We start from the raw sequence: 9,136 nt of genomic DNA on the forward strand, positions 1-9,136 counted from the left end.
CTACAGCAGATTATGTATGCATGAGGTTGCATGATATCATTGTCGTGGTCCTCGTGGAGATTAAGAGTCTCCAATTATCATACTGCTCATAGACATGGGTGAAATTTATTTCCACAAAAAACTGTTTGATTTTTCTATTTCTTATCATGTTCTTGAAAATGTTGTATGAAAAATAAATGTCAACCTCTTGCTCGTGGTTAATTTAAGAATTTATCAACTTCTTAAGTTAACCAATTATGTATGATCGATTAGCATATGCTAATTACTATAGATTAATAATCACCATATTTAAAGCAATAACAATAAAGTGAAGAAAACAAGCATACGTTTACAAGGTAGAAAAGCAATGGAGAACAGTCCAAAGAAAAAATTACTATGAGGGAAACCTTATACAACAATTCAATTTACTATAATAAGAGAAATTTCACAAAATACTATGAAACCTTTATACCTAGACTTTACTTGGTAGATGAAGTTATAGTTAAATCCATCTATTACTCCAAAACCTATGAAATCTTCAATATATGGATGCCTTCATAGGTGATGCACCAACGCTTCATGACTGAAACCATTGACTATGAAAGCTCAGATTTGTGTTAAAAACACAAGAGCTGTTTGGACCCCCAAATTAAAATATTACGGCTCGGTTGGTTTTACTCTAACTTATCTAAGTGCGGAACAAGAGTAAATGAAGCGCAATCACTGAAAACTACTCTAGTGCATAAACATTAAAAACAAACAACAAAAGTAAAGTACAAGAGTAAGGGAAGAGAGATGCAACCACAAGATAACACGCCGATGTGTTATCGAAGAGGAAACCGAAAAACTCGGCGAAAAACCTCTCCACCGCCCTCCAAGCAGTAAATCGATCCATTAGACAATAAGTTGGGATACACGAATAGCAAGAGACCCTCCAAGCCTAATCTACTTAATGTACCTAAGCTCTCCAAGCTTCTACTCCAATAAGGCTTCTCGGAATCATGTCTTGTCTAGCTTTCCGGATCCAGCAATTCGGCCGATTGCATCCGCCAAGCCTCACCAGCTTCTTTTGGCAAATCTCCAAAGCTTCCCAAGCTCCAAAACACTCTCTATACTCTGAAAAGGTGTGGGTTGTATTTGGGCATAAATCTCCTCTCAAGGTATGACAATGGGAGAGGGAAGGAGAAGAAGCTAGAATGAAATCTCACTAAGGATGAGTAGCTCTCTCTTTAAAAGATGGGTGTGCGTTGTTGAAAACCTATCTAGAGTTTTTCTTTCCGAATGACCTTTTTTACTTTTGTGGGTAATGAGGGTATATATAGTATGAGTGAAGGGTAAGAAAGTCACACTTAAAAATCCTCAAAGCAGAGAGTTTCGCGGGTATCTCGTGAGAATGCCTTACTCGTGAGACACTCGCGAAATCCTCCAGGCTGGCACAACTCTTCAACTTCTAGCATGTGTTTCTCACGTGGCTCTTTCGCGGGTTAGCTTCTAGCGAGACACTCGCGAAATCCACTGATTCTTCATTTTATACTCGATTCTTCACCAACTTAATACTAAACCCAATACAATAAAATTCCACAAAATACAAGGAACAAAATTAAAGTAATTACAACACTTTTATCATAAAATAAAGCCAACATAAAATATAGTTGTAAATCATAACTTTACAGACTAACACTTAGGACCTCTTAAATATTTGATTTACTGTAGTGACGTATTAGGCCAATAATTTTTGCTTTGATCCTTACTATGGCAGTAGCAACATCGTGGAACATTTTTTTTTTCCTATTTGCTCTGTGAACTCACATGTTAGAAGGTGGAGGCTTTGATGTTCTCCCTGAATAACTCTAAAAAGTTCGCTTCGTAACAACTCTTGAACATGGTTTTCAGACCCGAACCGTTCAATGAACCATAAAAGAAAGAGGTTCAAGATTTTTAAAGTCAGACTGAGGTCGAACCGTGATGATGTCATAATTAATTTAATAATTATTTAAATATAAATAAATATATTAAATTAGTGTAAATAAAAAATTTAACTAAAATAATCCAATTAAATATAAATATCTATATTTCAAATTAATATTTTCATATCATAACTTTTACCAGACAAATAAGAAATATCAAATCATAAGCAAATTAATTATAATATCTATTTATTTATTTATATATTGATTAGTTAAACTTGTAATAATAATAATAATAATAATGTTAGAGTAATAACAGTACCATAACATTTTATACAAATTTTGCCATAATTTACCACGTAACGAAATGTGAACGGTAAAAATGTAAACTCATAATTTTTTTTTTCATTATTCACGCTTTGCTACGTGTCAAATTATAGCAAAAAATTGTATAAAATATTATGACACTACTTTACTCTTAAAAATATTTAAAATATTTAATGCACGTATCAAATGAATGTTACATCTTGGGCAGCTGAAAAAAATATCTAAATCTAACGGCTGAAATTTGTTAGCTTTTATTAAAATTTTTGAACCTTTCATCATTTCCAAGCTAGCCACATGAGGGACAGGGAGTCAGGGACTTAGGAATTGACAATGAGTAAAGAAGACTAAAAAGTAACAAAAAGTCTAAAGAAAGAAAGAGAAAAACACAGTTCAGCCAAAAAGTGGAACTTACAGAGCATCAACGGAAAAAGAAAGAGAAGAAGAAAAAAAAGAAGAAAGAAGAAGCAGCAGCAGAAGACGAAGGCATGATCGGCGACTGTGTTGGCAGAAGACGAAAATACGTGTTACTGTAATTTGAGTGTGTGTGTCTTTTTTTTTTTTTTCATTTGATCTGATGTAGTTTGTGTTTACTGTTTATTTGCTGAGCAAGTGTGGAGTTTGTTTTCAACTAGGAAGCACGGACGCGGCGCCGGAGGTGCCGCACCCGCGTCCGACGCGGCGCGACGCGGCGACGCGCGAGGGACGCCGCTGCTCGCGCGTCGGTGCCGCGTCGGGCCGCGTCGGCCACGTGTTGTCCTTTTTTTTCCAGCCGACTCGCGCCGACGCGGCTTGAATCGCGCCGACGCGGCGCCGATTCGAGCAGATTCGGGCCGATTCGGCCAGAATCGGCCAGAATCGGTATGTTTCGGCCGTATCGGGACGTATCGGCCGGCGACCGAAACGGCCGAAACGGCCGAAACAGGCCCGAAACGGCCGAAACAGGCCGAAACAGGCCCGAAACAGGCCGAAATAGGCCGAAATAGGCCGAAACAGGCCCGAAACAGGCCGAAACAGGCCTCTAATCATGCTGCAACAGCCGAAAACAGCTCTAAATGAGACCCAAAAACCCTAAATCTATCATTCCTTAATTTTATTTTGAATATTTATTGCTTTTTTTGTGTTTTCTTTTTGGTTTTGTGTTGTGTTTTGTGTTTCTTGCTTTTTTCTTTCTTTGTTTTGTGAATCAAGGCATAGTAAATTAGTAATATGTTTTTTAAGAATATTTTAATAGTAAAAATATATATAAAATATAAATAAAAATATTTTTAATAATTTTTTAATTGCCGAGTCCCGCCGCACCCGCACCCACCTTTTTCAAAAATTGCCGAGTCCCGCACCCGCACCCGCACCCGTACCCGTACCCGCACCCGCACCCGTGCTTCATAGGTTTTCAATTTGTTTTGGCGCTGACCCTGCTTCGTTGTGTTCTTCTTCTTCTTTTTTTTTTTTTTTTTTTTGAGGAACTGTTCTTCTTCTTCTTCTTCTTCATTTTTTTCTTCTTCTCTGGTTCTTCAGGTCAGTGTATTGGCCAAAATTCACCGGCAAGCTGAAGCAAAAAGAAACCGTTCGAACCTCAAAAACCGGTTACGGTTCTCAGAACCGTACGGTCTGACCACGGTTTGCACGGGTCCCTGCTTTTTTCTCTAGAGCGGTTCTTAAAGAAAAAAACTGCAAAACTCAGAGGTTTGAGGTTTTTTCAGTCGGATCGTACGGTCCGATCCGGTCCGGGTTTCAAAACCATGATCTTGAAGTCATGGATAGAGGCCCCTTATATGGGCTTTTTAATTAGGGTTCAATATACTCATGAGACTGGCTTCATTAAAACACCCCAGGCACAAGTTCTTCAATCCTAGATCTATCTATCCTTAATTGAGAAGTAGTCCTGTTTTGATCGTTCGAAAGGTCAATGGAAGGGCAGTCAAATTTTACCACTTGCTTTCAAAAGTGTAATACGAAGGATTGTAGATAGGGGTTGGAAGAAGGAGTCTAAATCTTCTGTTTCTTGCACTATTTTATCCTCTATCAATAAAAATTTATCACGTGTTTATCTAATTAATTAAATACTATTATTAATTAATAACGGTAGTATTAATAAGTTAATAATGATAGTATTAAATTAATTAGGTGAATACTTGAATAATTTTTATTGACGAAGTATAAAATAAAGCAGAAAAAGTGGGACAGAAAATTTAGACTATAAAAAAAGAACTAGTCAACGTAGGACAATCCACAAAATATACCACAAACAAAGGACTAGTGACATTCTGAAAAAATGCTACGATCAGAATCAATTCCACACCTACCTATGCATTAAGCAGTGCTCCTATATATTATATTAAGTTATTAAGTATTAACTACTATATTGAAAATTTTCACATTATCTCTCCAACATACACTATAATTTCATTGTAATATCTAATATGATAATTTTGAATAATAAAGATATAGTCAGTAAGAGCTTATGATTGTACGTTATTAGACTAAATCATGTAATTTTTTTTTGTCTTTCAAAATTTTTTTTTTTCTATCTTAGATTTTGGTTATTTTATAAAGATATGAAGTCAAATAAATACATTATAAGTTGTAATTGGTGGAACAAATAACAAAACAAAAAGTAAGATAGAAGATTTGTATTCAGAACAAACCACATATTTTCCTTTGTTTCTGTTCTCTCCTTTTGTCTATATCTTTTGTTTTTAATCGTTTTAGACTCAAACGGTTCAAATTTTGAAAACAAAGTTAATACAATCGCACGTATATTTGGAACCAACAGCACAGGTTTCTTAAAGCCTTATTAAACAAGTGCCCCACGGACAGCTTCACCGGATTGGCATAACACTCAAACTGGAAAACCACTTAGATTAACAACCCCTTTTGATATCCTCGAGTAATTTTATGCCGTGAAAATGATGAAACAATACACCAATACCCACACAATATAGAAAGTAGAAGACGTGGATGAGCTCGTACTTGTCCAATAAAAGGATAACGGCTCCATCAGAATCACAAAGTCATTTTCCTTTCTTTTGGGGGCAATCTTATTTAATTAAAATTATGGAGGCAGTCACTTTTATTGTGGACTTGGCAATTTGGTTTATAATCCAAAGTTGCAGACAATCCAAATCGGACTTGGATTGCACTGCAATTATCTCTTTCTACTCAAAATTTTTTATTACCATTTTCTACTAATATTTAATTTCTAATTTTTTAACTTTATTTATTTAATGGTTAAAATTAGAAGTTGTTTTTTTAAAGCACACATACCGTGAAGTCAATCAATTCACACTAAATAGGATGAGATCAAGCTGTGGCTTTTCTTTTGTTGTTTTTGTTGAACCACCACTTGTGGTGGATACTTTATTAACCTTTGATAAGGCTAATGCGTTTTGTAATAGACCTATTTGATGATGCGAAGAAAATCAGTAGACAGAATATTTCGGAACGGTTATTAGTTTTGTAACTTCTCCTATATTTGAAGAGGTCTGAGGGTTTAAGGATAACTTCCACAACTGTTTAGGAGTTACACTTTTTCATAAAACTGTCCTTGGAGGTTATGCATGTGATAAGGAGTTGTAGCACTGAACCTGGATTTCACTCATGTCCTGGAACACTGGCATGTAAGCAAGTTCACGCTTGGGAATTTTCCAAAGTGTCAGAGGCTCGTCTAGGAGCCTTCCTGACGAGCGTAACTTGTTCCCACAGATGGTCATCCTTATATGGACGACCTCCTCACGGACGGTCATCCCTACATGGACGACCTTCCCGTGTGGGATGTCCCTTCTCTTTTGGACGCCTCCTTTGGACGAGCTGGAGTTGATCAGATTTTTAATTCACCATCAGTTGCCCCTTTGTCCAAAGGTCGTCCAAAGCACTGGAAGATCTACTGTTGTTATTTGGACGCGTTTCTCCATGTTAGTGATCATATATTACTCTAGGTCTGACAATCTTAATGGTTGAATCCTATGGTTTCAGATTGCGCCACACGTCACAATTTAATTGGCGATTTGTCATGTCGATTCAAGTTTTTGAGGAAAATGCCACGTGGCGCTTCATGGTTGGTCAAGTCGTTCTAGATACCATTTTTCAACGCCTATAAATAGTGGAATTCCTCTCGTACGCTTTGCATTTTTGGAATTTTCTTCTTTGACATCCCTCGTCCATCGCCTCATCTAGAAGTATTCTAGTGTCCTTAGTATTCACTCGTCTAGAGCCAGGTAATTTCCTAATCCCCTTTCTTAGGTTCTTCAAATTTCAGTATGTTTGAGGTTGTTGTTTCCTCGTCTAGCGATAGTGTAGAGAAAGCTATAGACGAGTATCGTGACTCTAGCTACAGTGGTTTTAGTAGTGATAGTAGCAGTAGTAGTAGTGGGGATAGTGAGGAATACGTATCTAGGGTCCCTGGTATTCCTTTAGAGGTCTTTCAAGAACACCTTAGGATGAGGGCAGCCTTTGGGTCTCTAGCTGGCACCTCAACAAGTGTTCCTCCGTCCGAACCTGTAGTCGAGGTAGAGACCATATATAGCTGTGTTGTAGGTATCCCTTCCAAGACGAATGAGAAGAGATTAACTGCCCTTAGGAGTTAATACAAAATCCCTGGCGAGCTCAACCCTAGGTTAGCTGTCCATGGGGAATGGTGCTGCCAGCCTCATTTTGGAGTTGGCATTTATGAGGCCTATCTTCTAGGGGGTCTTAGGTTACCTTTGATTGCCTTTGCTAGAGAATTACTGACTGCTTAGGAGTTTGCCAGTTTAACCCTAATGCCCTTATCATCGCTATGCAAATTTTGTGGAGGGAAGTGTTTGAAGGGAATCGTCCTCTTACTATGGACGAGTTCCTTTACTGTTATAAACCCTCGAAAATTAGCCAATCCCTTGATTTTTACCAATTCACAGCCAGAGGGAGAGGTTGTAGGTTAATTAAATCTTTGCTTACCTTAAATAGGAACTAGAAGATGGAGTTTTTTTTCGTCTCTGGTTTTTGGGCCGGGCATCCCTTCGAGGTTGGCAGGGATCCTTTTGACCCTATACTGGAGAGTTAGGGAACCTTCGTCTTGAAGGTATGCCTTCTATGTATTTATCTTATCATCAATATTCTTTTATTTCATTCTTCCAGTCATCTGACAATTCTTCCCTCTTTGTTTTAGGTGTCAAACGTCCATCTCTAAACAAGTTTTATCTTAACCACGTTCATAAGGCTCGTCTATACACTGACAGGGCTTTCCATTCTTTAGTAAGTCTTGAACGTCTTGCCATTTGGGGACTTGGTCCCGAACCGTCCAAAGAAGCTTTATCGCACGAACTCACTGTTCGCAAGCGTAAGTTCCTCATCCTCTCTCTTCTTCTTCTTTCCTTTTTTTTATTTATTTATTTTTTATATATTTTTTTATTTTTTAAAGGTTCATACTTTTATTATCTCTTGGATGACTAAGTCTTTTTCTTCAGGGATGGCAACCATGAAAGAGAACAAAGGCAAAGAGGTAGTGGACGAGGGAAACAAACAGGAGGTTGGAAATCAACCTTGTCCAGCTGTTGGTGATAAGAGAAATCTATCAAAAGCCGTTGACTTGGAGAATCTCCCAAGTCGTTGTAAGGAGAAGAAGGCAAAACACAGGTCGTCCAGGGTTGGGGTTGTTACTCTTGGTCTTCCTATTCTACCTTCATCTCAACAGCCATCCATCCGGATCCATGATGTAAAGTCGTCTGAGCCTACTTACACCCCATCGTCCAAAACCACCGCGCCTACCTCGTCTCAACCTCCTCAGAAGGTTGCTACGAACATTGTCGAGAACGAGGATTTGGCTTGGGAGAGATTTGAAAAGGCCGTCATTGGCGAGGACGTGGCCACATGCTACGACATGTCCTTGAGAGAATTTGAGCACTCAGGTGTTCATGATCTTTTCAAGGTAATTAAAACAAACTTCTTTCCCTTCTTGCTTACCTCGTCCATGTTATCACATCGTCATATGCTTTATTTATTTGTTTTAACACAAATTTCTGACTACTCGTGCAGGCTATGTCAAAATTCATTGCCATGTCCAGACAGGCTACGGAGCAGGATAAGACGAGGATCTTATTAGAAAAAAGGATCAATGAAGTCAAGGAGGACTGCAAGGGCTGGGTTGAAATAGCAGCCAAGGCTAAGGACGAGATTAAGGGGCTGCGAAACCTCATCGAGGAGTTGAAAGCTGATATTGTAGAGAAAGACACTCGTCTTGATCACCTCCAGAAGAAAACCGAAGAGCTGATCAGTTCTCTTGGAAAGGCCAAAGAAGGTGCAATGGAGGAGTTCAAAACTTCCAAGCAATTGACTGACTTGATGGATGCCAACTATGTAGTTGGGTTTGAAGACTTTCGTATGGACGCTAAGGAGAAGTTTCCTGATGTTGACTTTAGCTCTATTTTGCTTCAACTTGGTGGCGCTGCTAGCTCTTTCCTTCAGACGAGTTCCAAAGATGTCAACATTGAAGACAACACCACAACCAAGCTAGCCCAGGACGAGTCTAAGACCAGAGAAGATTCTTTTGCCAAAGCATGAAAATTTGACCCGCTTATTACTTTTCTCTCTTTTTTTTAAAAATTTTTATTTATTTATTTTTATGAGGTCCGTTGTTTTAGGACCATTTTAAGATTTATTTGAGTACATTTCACTCGTCCAGAGTGCTTTGGACGAGTTTATTAGCAATTGCCTTTTAAGGCTTACTTTGTAAGGGTTTTTGGACGATGGTCGTCTACCATTTTTAAACTTTGATAAATGTTTATTTTTACCCATCGTTGAATGTTATTGTATGGACGAGTCCATCCTTTGTTTTTGTCATTAATGTTATTGGCTTTTAAGTGGCCTGCCCACTCCTAAGTGTTTAGAGGGTCATCCACTCGTTTTTCTTATGGACGACCGGCTTATGCATGGACGACTTGTTCGCCATT

The sequence above is a fragment of the Castanea sativa genome, chromosome 10 (genome assembly GCF_040712315.1).
Source record: "Castanea sativa cultivar Marrone di Chiusa Pesio chromosome 10, ASM4071231v1".
Classification (NCBI taxonomy): Eukaryota; Viridiplantae; Streptophyta; class Magnoliopsida; order Fagales; family Fagaceae; genus Castanea; species Castanea sativa.